Genomic DNA, 23790 nt, shown 5'->3' with positions numbered 1-23790 from the left:
AAATTTGATTACCCCCTCTGCCATTGCTCATGAAACTATACTCTGAGTTCAGAGGACCTGACAAAAGAAGTTTCAGCTCCACACTCAGTAGCTATAGAAATGTGACTCAGCATGGTGGGTGTGCCTTTGGCAGACTGAAATCCCATTGCTTCTGCCTTCAGAACAATTTGAATACCAGCATTTACGTAGTCCAGCATATTGGGAGCCTAGTGTCCATGTAAGCCTTGTGTACAACTGAAGGGGGAACCTATTGCTGTCATATACATGCATAACAGAAGTCAGAGAATGAAATAGTATTTGGGGCTGTGCTGTGTATGGGTGTGGGACAACTGTGGGAAGGGTTCGTAAATATGTTAGCGTTAGAAATTTCATACATACGTGGATAACATCTTCATAAGTCTCCTGGGTACCAATCACATATGGCACCACACTTGATGGGTAATTATGACAATAGCTTGTACACTTTTATTGCAAAATATATTGAGAATGTGCACGTGATGACATTCTTTAGTTTTTGCAACTTATTACATATAATAAAAATTGTTGTTACAGTCTTGTGTGCAAACTCAACTTCTTATTTTATATATGTATTTCTCTACCAGTTTAAGACCTTAAGGCCGTGTCTACACTAGCACAAATCTTCGAAATGGCCACGCAAATGTCCATTTCAAAGATTACTAATGAGGTGCTGAAATGCATATTCAGTGCCTCATAAGCATGCCGCCAGCCATGGCTTGTCTAGAGGGGGGTCCTTTTGGAAAGGACCCTGGGAACTTCAAAATCCCCTTATTCCTATCAGCTGAGCGGAATAAGGGGATTTCAAAGTTGATGGGGTCCTTTCAAAAAGGACCCGTCTGGACGAGCTGTGCTGCAGCGAAACGCGGCAATTTTGAAGAGCTGCGGCCAGCAGCATGTTAATGAGCTGCTGAATATGCATTTCAGCACCTCATTAGTAATCTTCAAAATGGCCATTTGCATGGCCATTTCGAAGATTTGTGCTAGTGTAGACGTAGCCTAAAAGTGATAACAGCTGCCCTTTAAAATGCAAAGCATAGGCAACAAAACCATACAAGGCCCAGGGTCCCCAGAAACATGTCCAGCTATTCCTGGGTGTTCCTTCTGTTCTTCTTAGCCTTGTGTGTGTGTTTTGCACATGCAGGTAAGAGGTTGTGTTCCCCATACTTCCCTGAAGGGATTAGCATAGTCAAGACAGGCCAGTTAACCTATAAGACTGTAAACAAAGCGGATGCAGGGAAGTAGTCTGCTGTTACTGCCTTGGAGAAGGGACTGAGACTATGGAACTTAGCCTGCAGTTTGGGCAGGCACACGTAGAAGGAAGGACCCTGAAGGTGTAGGAAGAATTCATGGGAAAGTAAGCAATGTTTAGAACGATGCAGACCCAGGCTCCTGCTTTGAGGCTCCCAACTGGATATGGAGCAGAGTAGTGGATCTGGGTTCTCCTACCAGCCACTGGGGAAGTGGTGAAGGCGGGGTAGTGAATGCTACTGCTTGAGACCATATGTAAAGAAGGACTTTTGTAACCCAAAAGTGCAGGATCATAGTGACCTGACCATGTTGCCATGTAGCTAAAATGTAGCTTTATGCAATGTAATGCGCCTCAGTGTATTCTGCCAACCACCCTTTCTGACTAGCAGGAAGGAATGGCCTAGCACTGCTGGTAAAGATATATTAAGCAGGCTGTCTGTGTGTTACTACTGTACAGGCAGAAGGGTTGCTGTGAATCACTATGGTTGCCCATAGCACAGCTCTTAAATTAAAGTGTAAAAATGTCTTTTTTTTGCATTATGGAAGAATGTGCAGTAATAGCTGTTAATCCTAGAACGTTTTGCACTAAGCCTGTCTTTACAAAAGCAACCCCGTAATTCTTGTGTGTGTGAGGAATGTGAGTGTTCAAAGAGAGATGAGCCTGAAGGCCACCTTAGCATCCTGATGGCCAGAGGGGCTGGAGACTCAAGAGCACCCAGCAACTATCAGATATACCCACTGTATTTGACGACTGAGGAACAGACAGAAGCAAGAACTACCAATGGGCGACGACAACGAATCCTTTTGAAACCCTGCCTGCAGGGCTGATTACAGGGCTTTGGTCCTCCAGATCGCCTCTCACCACTTCTATGCGCATGATTGACTGCAGACTTTCTCCCTACAATCTGCTTCTGCTACCGACTGCTTAGCTTTGCACTAGCTCAGGCTGCTTATACCCAGCTAGGCTTCATCATCAGTGAGCCTTTATGGGGCTAGTATCAGAGAGGTGGCTGTGTTGGTCTGTAGCTTTGAGAACAACAAGAAGTCTTGTGGCACCTTATAGACTAACAGATATTTTGGAGCATGAGCTTTCATGGGCAAAGACCTGCTTCGTCAGATTCACGAGGGGCTGTGGCTATTCCCTGGTGCAATCTGTATGGTTAACTGGCTCCTTCTGAGCTAGCTGGGGCCCTGCAGGGCTGATTGTGGGTAAACATTCCATCACAGACTCTGTTCCTGTAAAGACTAATAGTAAGGTCTGCAGGAGTGAACCCAGAAGAGGACAGAACGACAGGTCCTGTTAAGTTAATTGATTAACTTTCCAGTACTGTCCTCAGCTATACTGTCAACATTGTCTCAACATGTAGCTGACTGAACATTTCAAATAGTTAATTTTTAAAAACAAAAGATTACTAATAAGTCCCTTTCAAGTTTAGGCAGGGTTTACTATTTTGGACATTTTTCATTATCAAACGTTGCTCTTTGGCTGGATCATCTGCGCCATGCAAAATAACAGGATGCTAGTGAAAAGATACATACAGCCCCATATTGTTGCTATTGATTGTTTCAGTGCATAAATTGCAAACTGTTTGGGGAACAGACTATGCCAAATTAGTGAGCTTGTATACTGTCTAGTAGAAAGGGATCTCAGATCCTGACTGAGAATTCTAGATACTCAGTATAAATAATAATACTATGTTTATATAGAATTTTGACAATTGTGTGTTACTCTAGAATTCTTCCTTTTACAGATTATGTGTATCAGTTATGAGTCTTATTTCCTGCAGATAAATACAAAAGCAAGTAAGTCCTGAATAGCATTTACTCCTCTTAAAAGCATACCCTCTTGGAAAAGTCGAAATCTAACTGTTTTAAAGGAAAATAATTTAATCAAACATCAACCCATTTGCTCACCGCCACTTGTAACCCTGTGTGTCCAGCTTTGGGCACTAAGTTACTAGTGGCAAGTGTTCACATTTAGTTTTTCTTTTAAACCATTTGAGTGTCCTTTGTGCTCCCTCGAGATTCTTTATTCTCTCTGGAACAGAGTTTGAATGAGTATGGCACAGAGTGAGCCTCTTCTAACTGAATTTACGGTCATCAGACAACTTCACTATGAAACACAAAAGGCAGGGATGCCTCTTGGTTTCCCCACTGATGAGACCTGTTTCAGAGCTCACAGTTTTAAAATGTGTTGAACTTTTTCCTTGGAACAGAATGGGAAATATATAAGGCAGCTGCTTGGTATTTCCTATGTATGCAACTGTAGCCTCACACTTTAAGCAAATTAATAAATGACCATTTCAATGTGATTGTGATGCACTTTGACCTCTCTGGAGGCTGCCGTAATCTTCTGTATAAATCTCAGAGAGCTGCTGTGAAGCCATTAGTCTGGAAAGGCTGAAGTTCCTGTTCTAACTCCCACAGCTGTGAGAAAGCCTGAGATCACACAGGTTACTGATGCAACATCCAGCCAGACTCCCCCCTCCCTCCCCAAGGAAAAAGAAGAAATAGAATTAGTGGAAAAATTAGAAAAGGTGTCGTTGTTTCCTTGCTAACATCTTATCTACTAAACACTTAAATATCCACACACAACTCAATTCTTCCTGGTAAGCACTTAGATGGTAGTAAACTCCTGGGGACAGAGATTGTGTCATACCTTGTAGTCTGTGCTAAGAAAAGCAAACACTGGCACCCTCAAAATAATATAGCTACTCTGTGCTATGTATTAGCAGTTAGTCCTAAAGAAAGGAACAAGGAACACACATCTCAGTGGAACAAAACCTATTTATAACTTGGTTTCACAGACACACGATTTGATAAAATGGGAGCTAGGTGCCACAGTAAGAACATCATAACAGCCATATTGGGTCAGACCAAAGATCCGTCTGGCCCAGTATCCTGTCCCCCCCAACAGTTGGCAATGACAGGTGCCCTAGAGGGAATGAAAAGGCAATGGCCAAGTGTGCCATCCCCTGTCACCCATTTCCATCTTCTAACAAGCAGAGGCTAGGGTCATCATTGCTACCCATCCTAGCTAAGGCCAGGTCTACACTAGCATTAAAGTTGATTGTAGATAAGTTGATTCTGGCTACACAATTGTGGTAGCTAGAATTGCTTATCTACAATCAACTTAATCTGGCCATCCTCACACAAAGAGGTCGATGGGATACCCTCCCATCAACCTCCCTTAATCCTCACGATATTGAGGAGTACAGGGGTCAACTGCCATCCCCCTATAGTTCAATTCTGCAGGCCTCCACTAGGTGCGTGAAATTGAATTCTGCATAGGGAAGACATTCCCCAAGTGCCCAGGTCAGACCACTTTTATACAGGGTCCTAAGGATGGAATTAGGTGCTTTAGGCAACACTGTAGCTTTGTCTACACTGTCCCCCGCCTTTCGAAAGGGCCAGGCCAATGAGACACTTTGGCAGATGCTAACGAGGTGCTGCCATGAATGACGCACTGCCCATCTAGACGGGGGCCTTTCGAAAGGACCCCCCAGTCTTCGAAAGCCCCTTATTCCAATTTGATTTTAGGAATAAGAAGCTTTTGAAGACTGGGGATCCTTTGAAAGGCCCCGTCTACGTGGGCAGCGCGCGATTCAAAAGTGGCACTTTTGAATCACCATGGCTGGCATTATGCCGATGAGGCGCTGCATATTCATGGCAGTGCCTCATTAGCATCTGCCAAAGTGCCTCATTAGCATCCCCCTTTCAAAAAGTGGGGGCTAGTGTAGACATAGCCTATGTGAAAAATGTGGCCCTAAATGACACCCACAGCAAGTGGGAGAAGGGAGGACACATCTGACAGAGGATGTTATAAGTGCAGTGGGGGAAGAGGGCCAGAGGACACTATCAGCAGAGAGGAATGACAGATGCAGTCTGAGGGTGGAAAATAAGTAACTTCTGGAACAGAGGTGAGGGTGGCTGGGTGGGTGTAAAATACAGACAGCTCCTGCACACAGTATGTCAGATGCTCAGCGTGGGAGAAATGAGGACATCTCCAGCACAGAGGATCTCACAGAAACTGAGAGCCTGATCCACAGCTGTAGCTTCACTGAAGACAGCTGTGCTAAGAGCTATGATTATTTACAACAGCAGAGCCAGTGAGCAGACGTGGGAAATTAGGACACATGCACATGCGAAGAAAATCAGGGCAACTCTGGCGGACTGCAAACAGCACACACGTTAAGTGCATGGGGTTGGGGTGGGGGGAAAATACTGGTGATCTTTAACTCAAAAGGGAATGCCCTCCACAGTGCTGCAGCTACTAACGTGCTGTGCTGAGGAAGAGCCAAAATGGGGGCAACACTCAGAAAAACAAAATCACTCCTCTGATTCATGGCAGAGGGGGCTGTAAAGCTTTTGTGCAAATGGGTGGAGCTGAGCTGCCTCCGGCTAAGCCATTCTTAGCCCATAGTGATCTGCGAAGGTACCCGAAGTCCTCCATTAACACAGAATACAGAGCTGATCCAGGAGATTTCAGGAGCACAGCAGCAGGACTGGAAGGACAGAGGGGACAATGCAAGGCAATGTAATTGACAAAGTCAGTAGGAAATCCTTTGTACCTGCCTCAAAATGTGCTGTTAGCAATCCTGGCTTCTGCAATGAAATCTAGGGGTTGCAAGTTCTGAGGTGTATAGACACTGAAATCTAGGGCTGTAAATTCTGAAGGCTAAGACACCCTTCATAGAATTCTAGGGCTGGAAGGGACCTCAGGAGCTCATCTAGTCCAGCCCCCTGCCTAAAGCGAGACAAACCCTAACTATATCATCCCAGACAGGACTGTCAAACTGGGACTTAAAAACCTTCAGGGATGGAGATTCCACCACCTCCCTCAGTAACGCATTCCAGTGCTTCACCTTCCTCCTGGTGAAACAGTTTTTTCTAATATCCAATCTACACCTCCCCCTCTGTGACTTCAGACCATTGCTCCTTGTTCTGCCATCCATCATTGCAGGGAACAGCCTCTTTCCATCCTCTTTAGAGCTCCCTTTTAGGAAGCTGAAGGCTGCTATCCTATTGTCCCTCAGTCTTCTCTTCTGCAAACTAAATAAGCCCAAATCCCTCAGCATCTCCTTATAGGTCATGTGCTCCAGCATCTTAATCATTTTCGTTGCTCTCCACTGAACCTGTTCCAATGCATCCACATCCTTTCTACACTGGGGCGCCCAGAACTGGATGCAATACTCTAGAGCTGTCTATACTAGCATTGCTCTTTTGAAAGAGGCATGAAATGATGCACAGATGCACAGGTCACTCTGGACCCTATCCCTACCTGCCAGCATATCTACCTGTCCCAATGACAATGCCTATATTTCAATTGCTTTTACAGTTTTTATGCTGGTGTGTTTCCACTTAAATAATACGGTTCCACTACAATCTATGTAATTATAGTTGAATAAAGCATTCGTGAATAAGGCTTTCGGTCCATAAGCAGGAGAAGGGTATTTGTACACCATTCAGGAAACACCCACACATCTGTTTTCAGCTTTGCTCCACAGCAAAGCACTTTCTGAGCAGTATCAACTTAAAATTCTTCCTAAAGCTGATCCTTCATTTGACTTAACTGTGTTTAGAGATTTGCATTCACTCTTCAAATGGAAAACAATCACTCTAGGTCAGACTAAAACGCCCATTCCCAAAGTGAGTAATACTTTACTTCACCTTGAGGGGATTCTACAAATGTTGCATTTGGAGCCATATTAAAATTTCAGAACTAGGGTTACCATATAAAAAAAGAGAATACCCCTAACAGGGACTTCAGCTGTATCAGTATCTACCAACTCACGTTGTCTTAATGTGTTATAGTATGTATAGTAAACTAATACAACGTGAGCTGGTAGATACTGATACAGATACACTCCCTCTCAGAGGTGTCCTCTTTTTTGAAAGGTCAAATACGGTAATCCTGACCTAGGGTTGTTTACTCCACAAGAAATGTCAGTGATTCCAGCAGGACAACATCTGGAGTTGTCTGTTATCTGTTTTTAGGTTTTCAGAGATCGACAGAGATAAATAGTGGTGTTTCCCCAGGGGCTTTTCTACACTAGCTCCCTACTTTGAAGGGAACGTGGTAAGGTGTCGGGAGATTATTAATGAAGTGCTGTGCTGCACATGTAGCACTTCATTAAGCTAATTCTCCCTCGCGGCAACTTCAAAGTGTTAAATTTTGAAGCGTGGGCTCACGCGAAGCCGCAGCTCTCCTGCGGTACTTTGAAGTGCCTGGGCTGCTGGAGAAAAGGGACTTTGAAGTAGCCCAGGCACTTCGAAGTACCAGCAGGTTAGCTGCGGCTACACGCGAGCCGGCACTTAGAAGTTGCTGTGGGGGAGAATTAGCTTAATGAAGTGCTGCATATGCAGCGCAGCACTTTATTAATAATCTCCTGAGGCCTTACTTACCATCCTCCCTTTGAAGCAGAGAGCTAATGTAGACAAGCCCAAGGTGTCTACACTCGGACCAGTACTATCGAACATATTCATAAATGATCTGGGGAAAGGGATAGACAGCGAGGTGGAAAAATGTACAGAAGATACCAAACCACTCAACGTAAATCCAAAGCAGACTGTGACGATTTACAAAGGGATCTCACAAAAACTGGGTGACTAAGTAACAAAATGGGCAACTGAAACCCAGTGTTCATAAATGCGAAGTGTGCACATTTGAAAAGAAAATCTGAACTAAAATATAAAGTGTTACCCCTCAAGAAAGAGATCTTGGAGTCACTGTGCATAATGTTCTGGAAACATCCACTTAATGTGCAGCCACAGTCAAAAAAGCTAATGGAATGTGAGGAATCAAAGAGAGAAGACAGAATACATCATAATGCTGCTATCGCAATCCAGGGAACATCCACATCTTGAATAATTCTAGTCATTCCATCTCAAAAAAGATGTATTAGAATTGGAGAAGACACAGAGAAAGGCAACAAAAATGATGAGAGGCATAGAACAGCTTTCATATGAGGAAAGATTAAAAAGACTGAGACTCTGTAGCTTGGAAAAGACATCTAAGAGGGGCACGACTGAGGTCTATTAAATTGTGAATGGAGTGGAGAAAGTGAGTAAGGGAGTGTTACTTACTTCTCAGCCTAACGTAAGAATCAGAGTCACCCAATGAAATGAATGGACAGCAGACTTAAAACAGACAAGAAAATACTTCTTCACACAATGTACAATTAACCTGCAGAACCTCTTACCAGGGATGTTGTAAGGGCCAAAACTATAACAGGGTTTGAAAAAGAATTAAATAAGCTCATGAACGATAGGTGCATCTAAGGCTATTGGCCAACATGCTCAGGGATGCAGCCCCCTGCTCTGGGTGTGCCTAAACCTTTGCTTGCTAGAAGCTGGGAACTAATGATAGGGGATGGATCACTCGATGATTGACTGTTCTAGACATTCCCTTTGAAGCACCTGGCATCAGCCTTCATTATAATGTCAGGCTGCATCAGAATTTCAAATACCTAAACATATATGGCTCTATTTATTTACTTTTAGAACTAAAACTCCAAACATGTTATCTGCAAGTTTATTGAACTGTCAGAATAAGATTCCTTGTCAAGCCAGTATTCGTTCCCAATATTTGTCCAATACGCTGCAAAAAAAACACTCTACCTTTCCTAACACAAAAACCATTTTCATATACAATTTGAAGCTCTCTAGTACAGCACCCTTGGGACCTGATCGGTGCTGAACGAGAGATTTTGCTAGATCCCTGGAGGTCAATATTGTCTGGCAGCATTACCAACACTTCCACTGCTTACTCTTGGAAGACATTTAAGGGTTAATTACAGCTAAATAACAGCATGGAACATTGAGAGCCAGGACTGGTGGCTGTAAACAAACTTTCCGGGACCACAGGAAACTTGGCCACACGTGACAAGTGGTTGTCCCTGGTTAAGTAAAATCACGCCGAATTACAGATGTTGCCAAACAAGAGAGGGCCAGACTACAGAGGTTCAAACTTCACTTCTAGGCTACGTCTACATGTGCCCCAAACTTCGAAATGGCCACGCAAATGGCCATTTCGAAGTTTACTAATGAAGCGCTGAAATGCATATTCAGCGCTTCATTAGCATGCGGGCGGCCGCGGCGCTTCAAAATTGACGTGGCTCGCTGCCGCGTGACTCGTCCAGACGGGGCTCCTTTTCGAAAGGACCCCGCCTCCTTCGAAGTCCCCTTATTCCTATGAGCTCATGGGAATAAGGGGACTTCGAAGTAGGCGGGGTCCTTTCGAAAAGGAGCCCCATCTGGACGCGACGCGCGGCGGCAAGGAATGTCAATTTCGAAGTGCCGCGGCTGCCCGGATGCTAATGAAGCGCTGAATATGCATTTCAGCGCTTCATTAGTAAACTTCAAAATGGCCATTTGCGTGGCCATTTCAAAGTTTGGGGCACATGTAGACATGGCCCTAAAGTTCCTTCACTGTCTCTCTATTACCTATCACATTTAATTAAATTCCTCATTTCAGCCTCAGTGTCTTCAACAACCTAGCACCTTCCTCCAACCCTATTTTGTCACCTTTTATTCATCCCATTCCCTCTATGCTCTGCCAAAGAAGAGCACTTCATCAGGCTCTGTGGTATCTGCCGTGTCTGCATCACATTATTCTACCATTCTACCCGTGTACCTTTTTTCATTGTCTCCTATGCACAGAACTCCTGGATTATGCACGTGATTCTCATTTACACAAAGGACTACACACAGTGGGGTATTTGCAGATTAACTGTTATATAATCGCTATTTCAAAACAACTGCATTCACACAGCTGCCTTTTCCTCACTTTCCTCTGAATTAGCATGCACACACACAGCAGTGACATATTTAGAAATAAGTGCTCAGCATTCTGGGTGAGCATCCCATTATGCTTTGTCTAACTGCTGGGCTCTAAGCATTGTGGGATGCTTGAACAGTGTTAAGTGGTCTTAAAGGGAGTAAAAATTGGTGTAGAGAGACATGAGGGCAAATAAGAATCAGGTCCCACATCTGCAATATCGCTGCTTTCTTCTCTTTTATAGTCTTTCCCTAAAATTATTCTTTTATTCATATACATAACACCCCACAATACCTCAGAACCCACATTTTACCTCACAACATTATCACACTTCCCTTCAATCAGTGCTGTCATAGTGCTTGTATTAATTAAGGCTCTAGTCCTACAACAAGGTTCACTTAGCACAGACCTTTCTGCAAATACAGAATGCCTCTGAAGTTGCGGGAGGAGTAATGACTGACAGGATCAGTTTCTCAAGGGTTGTGCCTGCTGAGATAAGTGGTGGAGCTAAAGAATTACACACAATGTCAATTAATTTTCACATGTAGCCCAGAGCATATGGAAGAATCTGCAAAAGCAGAAGAGAAAAAATCACTTTCAAATGTTATTTGTTTGAAACACTGTATTAGATTTGTAGCAAAGATAGTGGATTCTAATTTTCAGGTAATGTGTGATAACGAAAGGAGATGTGTACTTGAGCACCCGATCCTGCCAAGTGTTGAGCTTTAAGCACCCTGATGCATGAAGCTCACACTGCATGGGTTCCAAACAATTGGATAAGCCACATTTGGGGGTGGAGAAAAAAAAACTGCATTACTTTGTAACTAGGGCCAACATTTTCGAAATGCCTACAGCCAGTTCTCTTAAAACCATAGTTAGGCTCCTAAATATTAGCGGCATGATTTTCAGAAGTGCTGCAGTCAGTAGAATCTGTGACTGTTCCTTGGCATAAAGATACTGGAGGCAGCAATGTTACACTTATGCATGTGTTTAGCTTAAATCAGCGTGAGCAAGGTAAGCATAACTCCCTCCAGGAGCAGGGTCTAAATCTGTATGTAGGTCTGTAAGTCTGGGCATGGAAATGGGACACTGTGAGTCTATGGATACTATATTTCAATGCACTAAGGTTCAAATCCATGCTTCCCATTATAGTTCAAATAATAAGGTTGTATGAGGATTGAGTAAGGAGGTCTTTAGAGGTGAAAAATGTAATTCAAGCTATATTAGCACTTAGGAAAGAAAATACATTAAATCATCAAGGTTCTAGTACTTTAACTGGCTTCCCTCTCATGAGAAAAATCCTGTTCATGCAGGTTTGTAATAGGATTATTCAAATTTTTGTTAACTAATGTAGTGAAAATAGCCTCTCTGACAATTTATACCCAGATACATTACACATCACCAGAACAGGCTGATAGATTTTTGAAAAATAATTGGACCGAACTCACAAAGTACTTGATTAACAAATCAATGATTAAAAACGTATACGAGCTGGCCTATTTCTGAGGTTAGCAGAACCATTGCCAGTTAGAGCGAGAGAGCAGGAAAGCCCATGCTAATTAGAAAACACACACTAAATCGGACAAAAACCCGAGAATTAATAGCTGACAGTCACTAAAAAGGGGGCTCTCCGGTCTACAGCGTTACCGATTCAGGGGTACAAAGCCGGGCGTGAGGCCCTTGGCACAAAACGCCTCTCTCGGAGGAGGTAATGTTCAAGGGGAAAGAGGTGACGTCATTGCCCAGCAATCAATGAATCACAATAGGGGAACCACTCCTGCTTGTTACGTGACGCTGTGACTTTGGATGTCACTCTAGATTTGGGAACTGACAGTCCCACCCCTTCCCCCGCCTAGTACGTGCACCCCGCTCCCGAGCTGCTCCTCCATCAGTGCGCACCCCCGCCAAGCCGAACCCCCACGTCCCCCAGCTGACCATCCCCTCCTCCCGCCCCGCGGAGCCCCGATCTGCTCCTGCCCCCGCCCGCACCTCACTGCCCACCCCGACCCGCTCCGTGCAACCCCCGCGTGCTTCCCCCGCCCCCATATCTGCAGCTCAGCCTCTCCCCAGCTCCTCCATCCCGCAATACGTCATCCCTCCTGCTCCGCAGCTCTGCGCCCCGCCCGGCCAGGGCGCGCCCGGGGAAAAGCGCCGCGAGGCTCCGGGCGTAGAGCCGGGGACGGGCAGCGGCTTCACGTGCCCACTGGGCATGTGCAGGGGCGGCGCACATGCCCGTGAGGGCTCCGGCGGGGGCTGGAGCATGTGCAGAAGCGCGTTGGGTTCCGTGCGAGGCAGGGCAGCTTGTGCTCTGACACCTGCAGCATGTGCCAGGAGCTGCAGCCGCCGCAGCAGCCTGCGCGCTGTGCAGCCTCTCGGCTCGTAGTGGGAAGCGGCCGCAGCAGCTCCCTCTCTCTGTCTCTCCCCTGCTTTGCACTCTGTTTCAGTGGGTGCATGGTGACCTTACAGAGTGTGCATTACCTCACAGGTAAATATCAGCTGATCCGCTGTGACAGCAGCAGCAGCAGCAGCAGGAGCAGGAGCAAGCAGCAGCCCACAGAGCCTTTCTGGAGGTAGCAATTCGTTCATTCCTTCACTCATCTTGTCCCTCACCTCTCCCCCCCCACCTTTCCTATGCAAAAACCAAAAGGCTTGCGGAGGATGCTGGAGCCTCCATTAAGGATGGTTCCCACCACTGCAAAGAGCCTAAGGAGTATTTAATACTGGAGGGAGCGGGGTGAAAATTTCTGAGCCAGAGGCGGCTGCGAGTGTTGCAATGCACTGCGGAGTCAATGGGAATGGCTAAGGCGAATGATGTACTGGTGGAGACAGGGCTATTCAGCCTGTTGCCCACTTAGATATAAATATATTTTGGAGTGACTCATATTTGCATTCGTTCATTGTTATGTATTCACTTTTCCGAGCTGAGTTATCCTGCTACAGAAAGAGCTGGAGAGATGCTGATTCTCAATTATAGAGGGGGTAAGCAGGGGAAGAAGAAGGGAGAGAGAACTTGCTGTTTGCTGTTCAGTAGGTCCCGAAGGGAGAGCTCCCTCTCTTTTTATAAGGTTTTGTGGTTATTGGCATCACATTTCATTACAAAACATCACCAATGTATATATTAATGTGCAGAGTGGGAGAAGTGTAGCGGGAAAGGGATCTCAGAGAATTATTCATAGGCCTAAGATGTATGTTATTTGACTTTTACTGCACTTCAGTTTTTCTGTGGGGGTGTTGTTTTTCAATAGTGAAGGTGCAAGTTGCCTGCCACAGGGCTTTAAATGTACTGGCTATTCCATTCATGACCCTGTCAGTTGTAATGTGTTTGTGTATGTGTGTACATACAGGGTGATTGAGAGGGAGATGAATCTAGCGCTTATTAAACACTCTGTAAGTTTTTTTTCCTAGAAATTTAACTGAGTGAAGTCTATACTTTTTACCAAATGTGTGAGAGAGCATTTTTACAGGTGTGCTATGGAGTATTATCAACAACTAATCAAAAACTGTCTAAATAAATGTTCGAAATGTACTTGATAATACAATACCTTTGTGTTGGTAATTACCTGTTCTCTTGCTAATTCACAAACTTTAATCATTTGCAAAGAATATCCTAGTCACTGCAGAATAGTTAGATCATGCTATACTGTAATAGCATTTATACCATAGAATAATTATTATCTAAAAATTAAGTGAAGTTCTCAGAGGTACTGTAATCAGATGAACCTCAAAAATGTGCATAGGAATTCATTTATTAGCATAGACAATGTTAGATGGAGTTTAAACACGAGTATGAATAATTGTCACTTGATAAATCCTGATGTGTCAGTGAGCTAGAAGGTTTTGAAATTTAGAGGTTCATGAACCAGAAAGAGTTAAAGCAACATCATAAGCTTATTATTTCTAGACTTTAAATCCTGTCTCAAACTCAAAGTTGTGTAACTTACTGTTCTCTTTTGAACAGTTTGCTGCCATTTTTTAAATTATTCTGGCATTGGAGATGGTTACATAATAATCACAAAAAAGGAAAAATGTTTTCAGCTTTAACTCCATCACTGCTGTAAAATCCAACAGCATTTTTTAAGCTTTCAGTTGAATGTCGGCATACATGTCATATGTATAACCAACGGCACTGGGCAATTTATGGGGATCTGTCACACTTTTGGCACTCAGCACACTATTTCCTAATGAAGTGATTAAAAAGGGTAAAAAAAATCAGTACTGTGTAATTAAAAAACAGTGAGCTGTTGACAGAGGACTTGTTAGTAGAGTGTATTCAAATTCAATTTCAGAACTTGTGACTTTGTACTACCTCCTCAATAACTGTTACCAACTCTTAAGGTTTGATCCTACTCCCATTAAAGTGAATGGCAAAATTCCCATATTTACCATCACTGAATGCATTGGTAGTGTTTGTTGCTTTGCCACAAGAACAGAATTTACATTAAATTATGTTTATACTTACAATTAAAGTATGAGAATGAATCCTTCAGTTTATAAAAAGTAGTGCATAATGTAAAAAAAAATTATATTCTTACCCTTTAGAGAGAGATTTAGTTCTAACCAAAATAAGTACCTATACTCATGCAAGAGTAGGAATAAATACAACATTATCACTCAGCTGCTGCCTGAGCACATAAATTAAGAATGAGATATGGTGTATGTGGCCCCCCAATTGTGTCTCTGTATAATCTGTTCCATGTGTAGTTTTTGTGTAGTATCATGTATACTGACAATACTCTACATCAAGTTATGCATACTCAAACATTCCTGATTCTGCTCTCTCTTACTATACTCTCGTCCCTGAGATGTGCTCGTGATACCCACATGTAATTCTATTGATTTCACAACCTAGATATTGCTGAAAGACAAGAGCAAGGTTTTGGGAATCTGTTCAATGTTAAATTAATTTTAGAAAAAAATTAATTAGAACAAAAATAGGGGTTTTTAAATTTATTTTTGAGGCTTTTGTTCTTCACAGCTGGTTTCCTCTGACTTTCAGTTGTGCGTTTTAAAAGCCCATAAAGCTGATTTTTCCCCTTGCACCAATTTTATACAAGTACAAAATTCTGTTGACTTGAGTAGAGCCTTAATCAGCTCTAAGTGCAATGAAGTCAGTGGAAATACATCAGTATACAATTGGTGTGAGTGGAGAATCAGCTCCTTAGCCCAGTGGTTCCCAGCTGGGGTCCGCAGACCCCTGGGGGTCCACCATGGCATTGCAGGGGGTCCGTGGGGGTGAAAAAGATAAAAATGGTGATGGAATATATGTTTTAAATAAGTTTCAAAGATACAATCAATTATTATTTTTAAATTAAGCATCTTCCAATAATCTATGTAATGGTTTCCTTTTTCATTTAAATCTACATAGCAGCTAGAATTGGCTTTGATGGGAATCCACAAAAGATTTGCGGCGGGGGGCAGGATGGGAGGGGAGATTGGGGGTCCACACTAGTGAAAAGGTTAGGAACTATTGCCCTAGTCTTTTCAACTTGTACAGTTGAAAATCAGAGGGGATTAGCTGAAAAGAAAAAGACCACAAATGCTCAATGTCCTCCTTAGTAAGTTGCCATCCAACAGCTGTCCAGAGAGTTTCTCTCTTATTTTCAGCAGTTTTCTGGACAACAGTATTAGAGTTATCATTGTTCTGGAACAACTTGCTGACTAAACTGATTAAGCTCTGTTCCTTTAATTTTGTGGCGTTAAGCATAACTTGCACACTCATTATTAACAGTTGGCAACGACTGTTTTCTTAAAGAAGGATGCCTAAGTATACTGCCAAGTGTAGCGTGGTAAATTCTAATGACTATGTTTTAAACTATTGTTTTTATGTTAACTATGTAAGCCTCCATCCACTCAGCACACTTACAAAATATAAGTATGGGGGGTTAGTAACAGAGAAAGCCGTGCTAGTCTATATACTATTAAAACAAAAGAAGCAGTCAAGTAGCACTTTAAAGACTAACAAAATCATTTATTAGGTGAGCTTTTGTGGGACAGACCCACTTCTTCAAACCATAGCCATACCAGAACAGACTCAATATTTAAGGCACATAGAACCAAAAAAGTAATCAAGGTTGACAAATCAGAAAAAAATTATCAAGGTGAGCAAATCCAAGAGTAGAGGGGCAGAAGGGGAGGTGGGGTCAAAAATTAGATTAAGCCAAGGATGCAAAAGAGCCCCTATAATGACCCAGAAAATTCACATCTTGGTTCAAACCACGTGTTAATGTGTCGAATTGGAATATAAAAGAGAGTTCAGCAGCCTCTCTTTGCAGACTGTTGTGAAAATTCCTCTTCATTAAAACACAAACTTTTAAGTCATTGACAGAATGGCCCACTCCATTAAAATGTGGATGGACTGGTTTGTGACTCAGGAGTGTTCTTATGTCTCTTTTGTGCTCATTAATTCTTTGTCTGAGAGAGTTTGAAGTCTGTCCAGTATACAAAGCATCTGGGCATTGTTGGCACATGATGGCATATGTGATGATAGTTGAGGAACATGAGAATGTGCCCGTGATTCTGTGAATAACCTGGTTAGGTCCACTAATGGTGTCTCCAGATATTGGGGGCTGTTACAGACTGACTAATGAACAATTAAATTTCGTAGCACAATTAATGTGGGCTAGCTTGTGACTAGTTGTGTGGGATACTCCATGAGTGTCTTTACCAGCTATGAGTGGAGGGATTGGGAATCTTGGCTCTGAGTCATGACAGAAGAATGTGGAGTCACATAGGCGTCAAAAGATAGTATACTGGAGTGATGAGTCAGGCCCCTTACAGTTACATCATATGTGTGCAGTGTGTGTATTACAGTCATCATGAATCCAGGCAAGAAATTAACATATATGCAGTTGAAAAAGCTTCTGAACACTCAGCCTTAATGATGAGTCCTTATACAGCCATTTCTTTATGGGCTTGATCCTGCTTCCATTGAAATCAATGGCTAGTGGTCCAGAGATTTCAGTGGAGCCGGTGCAGGCTTTACATAACTCTTCTCTCACCCTTTCTCCCAGCCTTATTGTCTTATTTCTTGAGGTCCATGCTGCACAGGTCTTGCATAAGCAATAGCGCTTACATCACTAATGTAACAGTCTTAGCATCCCTGAGAAGTATAAAGTATAAATATCCTCTTTTAATGGCTGGGGAAGTTGAAGTAACTTGGTCAAAACCACAAAGGGATTAGAATACTGGAATTCCCTGCCTGGCCTGCAGTCCAGCTCCAGACTCCGTCTTGTCAGATCCAGCCAGTCACACTCAGGGGTCCCCACCTCCTCCCTGCCAAGGGCTGGATGCTCAGGAGAGGAGCCCCAAGCCTTGGGGTCTGAATCCAGGCAAGCTATGGTCTGGCTCCAGATGACAGGCTAGGGGTTCCCCACCTCTGCATTGATAATAGGAAAGTTAAGGGAGTTCCACAGACATGATATAGGAAGGTTAGTTTGGAATACCCTTGAGTAGTGACCTAGATTCCTTCTCTTGTGATGTTTTAAAAACAAATTTGATCTAAAAAAAAGTTTTTTTTTTCTTTTTTTTCTGTTCTCTTAATGCTGATAAATACTGGCTTGGCTTTGCTGTTACCATTTTAGATAACCATTAAAATACGGTGTGACAGTGGCTTGCAGAAACTGTTGTGACTCAAGAGCAGAGCCTTTTTTACAAAAAAGAAGCCGATACTCAGCCGTCTTCCCACTCCCCTGCTCCAGCCAATCCCAATGGCTGGGGCAGCTAAGGTGCCAGTACTGGCAAGTACTGGCACACAAAAAGCAGTGTGTAAGAGTCATCATATAAAATACTTTTGATGGGATGAGAATAAAGGGAAGGAAGGAAATCCCTCTGCATTACATAAGGATCTTCAAATTGCTTCCCTGTTACCAAATCCTGCAACTGTGGAGTCCAGCTTTTGATTTTAAGTTGGTATAACTGCTAAAACCCTGCCAGAATTAATTTGGACCATGTCACTTTTAACTAACAGCCCAATTTTGCTCCCTTAGCTTTGGGCCGACTGGGAACAGAAGAGCTGTTAAGTTAGTGCCAAAACTAGCTCGTCCTAATCATGCATGAACAGATAGCTCCACTGAAGACTCTGAGGCTAGAGCCACACTACAGCAGAAGATCGACCTGCTCAGGGTCAGTCTTCCATGGTTTCATTTTGTGGATGATCAAAACAATGCTTTCAGGGGACAAAGTTGACTCTGGAACTCCTCACAAGAGATGAGGAATAAGACAGGTCGACGGGAGAAACATTCCTGTCGACTTTCCTCTGTTTAGACAGACACGGAAGTCAACCGCTAATAAGTCAATTTTACCTACGCAGTTGGTGTAGCTAAAATTGTGTATCGGTGGTCGACTTCTATGTCTAGTATAGACATAGCCGAAAAAACTTGGAGTCATTCATCTTGGTGTGCCCAGGAGAGCAGAACTGCTTTGGAACTACGCTAACTTCAATTTGGTGTGTGGGTGAGCTATTTCTTATCTCTCTGCCCACACGGTAAGAGGAAAAGCCATCATGAAAGTGGTTATGAGGCAGCCTCTGGCCTCATGGTGGTAGCAGAGAGAGAAAACAATATATCAGATAGTATACTGGAATATACTTTCTGATTTGCTCTCAAAAACTTAAAAACCAAACTGCAAACCACTTTTTTCTTTATAATTCAAAGACTAAAATATGTGTGGAAAAACAAAGACCAGATTTAAATTTAAAGAAGGTGGATTGTAGGAGCAACTCCTGTAATGTGCTCTTTTCCTGAACGTGACTTGGAATGAAATGAAGTTCTGGGACAGTTTGAACCTCTCCAATTTTGCACTCTCTCATCTGGTAACATTCATAATCTGGCATGATTTTAGTTATCTGAATGACCACTTATCATGGGTGTAGCCAAGTTTTCCATGGTCCATAAAGTTTGTTTACAGCCACCGGTCCTGGATCTCAGTGCTCTGTGCTGTTTTTAGGTGTAATTTACCTTAAATGTCTCTCAGAGCCCTGTAAGCAGTGGAAGTGTTGGTAATATGCTAGACCATATTGACCTCCTGTGGTCTGGCAAATTTTCTTGTTTGGCAGCAGGCAGGTCCTGAGGGTGCCAGATAAGAGTGGTTCAACCTGTACTGGTTGTGTCTGACTTCAAACTCCAGGCTTGTGGAATAACTTTGGTCTTCTGCCTTTCCTTGTCCTGTATTAAGCACAAAGCTGATCCCCTGAATATGTACATTTATGAAAGCTTGAGCCCAGATGTATCTGACTTGTGCAAGTAATTGTATGCCCTTGTGTTTGATTTAACTTTTTATGTTGATGTTCCATGTGTTTTGAGCTTTGACAAATTGCATGCAGTAGAATCTCAAAGTTACAGATACCAGTGTTATGAACTGACTGGTGACCCACACGCCCCCTTTGGAACCAGAAATATGCCATCAGTCAGCATCATGTGAGCATACACATGTGCACACACATACTGTCAGTACAGTACAGTACGATGTTAAATGCAGAAACTACTAAAAAGGAGGGAGGGGGAAACCAGCATCTTTCTTCTGCAGAGTAAAGTTTGAAAGAAGTATTAAGCCAATGTTCACTTGCAAACTTTTGAAAGAACAACCATAGCATTTTGTTCAGTAATGAACAGCCTCCATTTCTGACGTTCATAACTCTGAGGTTGTATTATATCTGTATGTTAGTTTCATCGTTTGTTTATTTTAGGATTGTCAATTAATGGCAGTTAAATCATGCAGCTAACTCAGAATAAATTAACTTGATTAAAAAGTAATGTTGGTTAACTGAAGTTTCACTTGCACCGGTAAACAATAATAGAATACCAATTTAAATTTAATATTTTACATGTTTTAAAATAGATTTATTTCAATTAGAACACAGAATACCAAGTAAAATGTGCTTGCCTTATATTATCTTTATTACAAATATTTTTTATGTTTAAAAGATGAACAAAAATAATATATTTCAGTTCACCTCATACACGTATTGTAGTGTGAGCTCTTTATCATGAATGTGCAACTTACAAATGTAGATATTCTTTGTTACACTGTTTTTTGAGTGCAGTTATGTAAAACTTTAGAGCCTGCTGCTCCATCTTACTTCTTGTTCAGCCAATCACTAAAACAAATTTTGTCTACATTTGCAGGAGATAATGCTGCCCACTTCTTACAATGTCACCTGACGATGAGAACACCTATTCATATGGCACTTATGTAGCTGGTGTTGCAAAGATGTATGCTAAAATATATGTCATACATGTTAAACATTGGTATGCCCTTTCATGCTTTGACCACCAGAGGACATGTTCCCATGCAAATGATGTTCATTATATATACGTTAATTAAATTTGTGATTAAACTCTTTAGGAAAGTATCATATATCCCCAGCTCTGTTGTTTTACTCAAATTCTGCCATATATTTCATGTAATGGCAGGCTTGGATAATGACCCAGCATATGTTGTTTGTTTTAAGAACTCTTTCACTACAGTTTTGACAAATCACAAAGAAGGCACCGTTGTGTGATTTCTGAAGATAGCTACAGCATTCAACCCAAGTTTAAGAATCTGAAGTGCTTCTAAGATCTGAGAGGGACAAGGTGTGTACCATACTATTAGAAAAAAATTCTGATTTGGAAACTGTACATCCTGACCAAAAAAAAAAAAATTCAATCTTCTGTTGGTGGCATTTGACTCATATGAAGAAAATATGTGTGTCAATCTGTATGGCTTATGACCATTATCAAGCAGAAACCATCATCAGCATGGAAGCAAGTCCTCTTAAATCAGGGATTCCCAGCCTCTGGGCTGGGACCCAAACATGGTTCGCTATTACATTTTTCTAACCATCACCAGCTGGGTGGCTCCAATTCCCATGTGGCTTTTTGAGGAACCATATGTGGCTCCCGCTGCTGCTCGCTCATCCAGCTCCCAGTCCCTGCCCTGCCATACTGAAATGGAACTCAGTTTAATTGGTTTAATGGCTGGCAGGAGGAATCCAGCCATTAAACCAGTTAAACTGAGCCCATTTCAACGTGGCAGGGCAGGGAACTGCCCACACTGCAGGTGGGGAAAGGGAGTAAGAAGGGGAGCCACCCAGAGGAGGTAGCAGTAGCCCAGCGAAGGAGCAGCAGCAGCAGTGTGCGGTGCTTGTGTGAGGTAGGTGGGGGGTGGTGGTTTGGGGCTGAGAGAGGTTTAAGCCGGCAGTCGAGGGCAAGCATTTTTCACAGGGGAGAACCTCACCCCCTATTTTAAATTGCCTTGGGACACAAAGTCTTATTAATTGTCCAAATGGGTCCCAGCCTCAAAAAGGTTGGGAACCACTGTCTTAAATGGTGGTAGAAGTATGAAGGGGCCTACGAATGCTTAGCATACCTGACATGTAAATTGCAATGCTGGCTACAACAGTGTCATGTGAATGCCCATTCTCACTGTCAGGTGACAGTGTAAACAAGAACTGGGCAGCATTGTCTCCAGTAAATGTAAACAAAATTTGTTTGTCTTAGAAATTGGCTGAACCAGAAGCAGGACTCAGTAGACTTGTAGGCTGTAAAATTTTTCACTGTTTTAGTTGTGAGTGCGGTTATGTAAACAAAAGTGTACAATAGTAGGTTGTACTTTCAAGATAAAGAAATCACACTACAGTACTTGTAGGAGGTGAACTAAAATATACTATTTATCCTTTTACAGGGCAAATATTTATAATAAATAATATGAGCACTGTGTACTTTCTATTCTGTATTGTAACTGAAATGGATATATTTGATGTATGTTTAAATGGTATTTTATTTTTGTTTAACAGTGTAAGTAAAACTGTGCTTAATCTCAAATTTTTAAATCTCATGAATCACTGTGACTATTTTTTGTCATTTGACAGCCCTTGTTTATTTCTCTGTGAATGGTGTGGTGAGTGGTGCATCTGTTTTGCCACTGAATCATTTCCCATTGTAACCATAGCAGTTTGGTATGCCTTAATCCCAGGCAGAATTGCCTGTAACCTCTTCTCTTTTCCTTCACTCTTGAAATATTCTTTGCATGGGCTGGGTGTCAACAAGTGTGATCATATGGCGCAGTGCGCAGACTTCAGTTCTGTTGGCGAAGATTGCCTCGCTAAAGAAACAGATGGCTGTTGGCTGCCCATCAAAGCCCATCCTAGTTTGGCAGTCATGAGTTGAGAAATGGTCCGACCAACTTGCCAGTGGGCAGAGCGCCATCCAAACAGAGAAATGTTAGTGTAAGCAGTCAGCAGGGCATATGTGTATGTCACGCACGTAAGTACATGAATTAATAATTGGAGATCCTTAATGTGAAAATGATGCTTCTGAACTGAAAGGCTGAACTTTTAAACTATGAGCCAGGATAAACTTTTAGCTGTTAAATTGTTTGGGTGAAAAGGCTGGTCCTCTTCCTTTTTCTTTGTTGTTTTGTAATAAAAAATAAAAGATCTCTCTAGCTTTTTTAATCCCCGCACTCAGTAGAGATAATATTAATATAGAAACTGACACCTACTTCAAATGAATGTCCCTTCTTAAACCTGTATGAGGCTTGCTGATAATTGGGATGCTATCAAAGCATTTGCTAGCATAACATCTGATTTGAGAGAATCATTCCATGGCATGATGTGCAAATAAGCAGTAATTTTAGCATAAAATAGATCATTGATAGAAAAAGAGTTTCATAGAAGTTGCAGACACTTGTAGAACATATGATGAACCTTTTTTCATCTGCTTGCTTTTCTGTCCTAGCATCGGTATCGGTACATATGCTTACTGTCTCTCTGCCAGTAGATAGTGACAGCAAATAACTAGCATTTAGAGGGAGGTCATGCTCCATCAGAGGGGAGCTGTTTTGCATTCCTGAGTTGTCACTGCCTAGCAGATAGAACAATATTCTTTTTGGGTAAGATCAACCTGTTTGTTTCAAGCTGAGTGACATTTGCAGAAGCATTTCAGGGAGGTGGAGCCATTAATCCCAAACTTCTTTTGCCCTTCAGTTCAGATCATTAAATGTCTTTAGGCATTGAACATCCATTGATTTTAATGGGAGTTGGGCATCTAATCACTGGGGAGGGCAGAATCTGAGCCCTAGAGTATAAGTTCCATTGAAATCAGTCTAAATCACTTTTGAAAATGGAGCTTAATTGTCCTTATTCACTTAGGTGCTTTTGAAAATTTTACTCAGTCAGCATTAGCAGTTTTGAGTGGATCTGCAAACAAATTCATGTCTCCATGCTTCCTCAGAACTTGTAAACAACTCTTCTCACCAAGGATCACACCACTTTATGTGGGACTGGTCTAAGGCTATGTCTGAATTGTCAGCAAAAGATACGCAAATGCATTGCGCTGTTTTCTTATCTCCTGCTGACAGTTCTGTCAGGAGAGGCTTTCCTGACATTTGGCACATCCACTGGGGCCAAATGTTGGGAAGACCCCCTCTGCTGACACATCTTCTCTTCCTCGTGGAACTAGGATGACCAGGTTATTGGCAGAAGGCTCCTGGAGTGGCAGATTTCTGTTGGTAGACCTGCGACTCCTGACGGCAGCGAGCAATCCAGACGTAGCTTAAGAGTTTAGGCGTGTATTAAAGTGATTGCATGGGTTACAACCCAAAATGAACAGTTTGTTTTGTATAGATAGATTGTATTTGAGGCAAGGAGATCATTTATTTTGCCATAGTGCAGCCCAGATGCTTTTATTGTGATATATGTAGTTGCTGCTATTTTAAAAATGTCTCCAGTGGACAGTTACTATAATACATTTGTGCCTGTGTGTCTG

The 23790-nt window shown here is 42.5% G+C and overlaps 1 protein-coding gene across 6 annotated transcripts in view; it reads left to right on the top strand.

Annotated features, from left to right (window-relative positions):
* Positions 1–12596: 12596 nt before the first annotated feature.
* Positions 12597–23790, top strand: part of DTNA (dystrobrevin alpha) — a 316470-nt gene continuing 305276 nt past the window's right edge. For all 6 annotated transcript variants that reach the window (XM_074987209.1, XM_074987208.1, XM_074987222.1 and 3 more), the window contains exon 1: positions 12597–12615. The gene's annotated coding sequence lies outside the window, so the exon portion shown is untranslated. The remainder of the gene's footprint in view (positions 12616–23790) is intronic.

The sequence above is a fragment of the Carettochelys insculpta genome, chromosome 2 (genome assembly GCF_033958435.1).
Source record: "Carettochelys insculpta isolate YL-2023 chromosome 2, ASM3395843v1, whole genome shotgun sequence".
NCBI classification, from domain to species: Eukaryota; Metazoa; Chordata; order Testudines; family Carettochelyidae; genus Carettochelys; species Carettochelys insculpta.
Note: the sequence above shows the minus strand (reverse complement) of the source record. Positions and strands in the feature narration are given on the sequence as shown.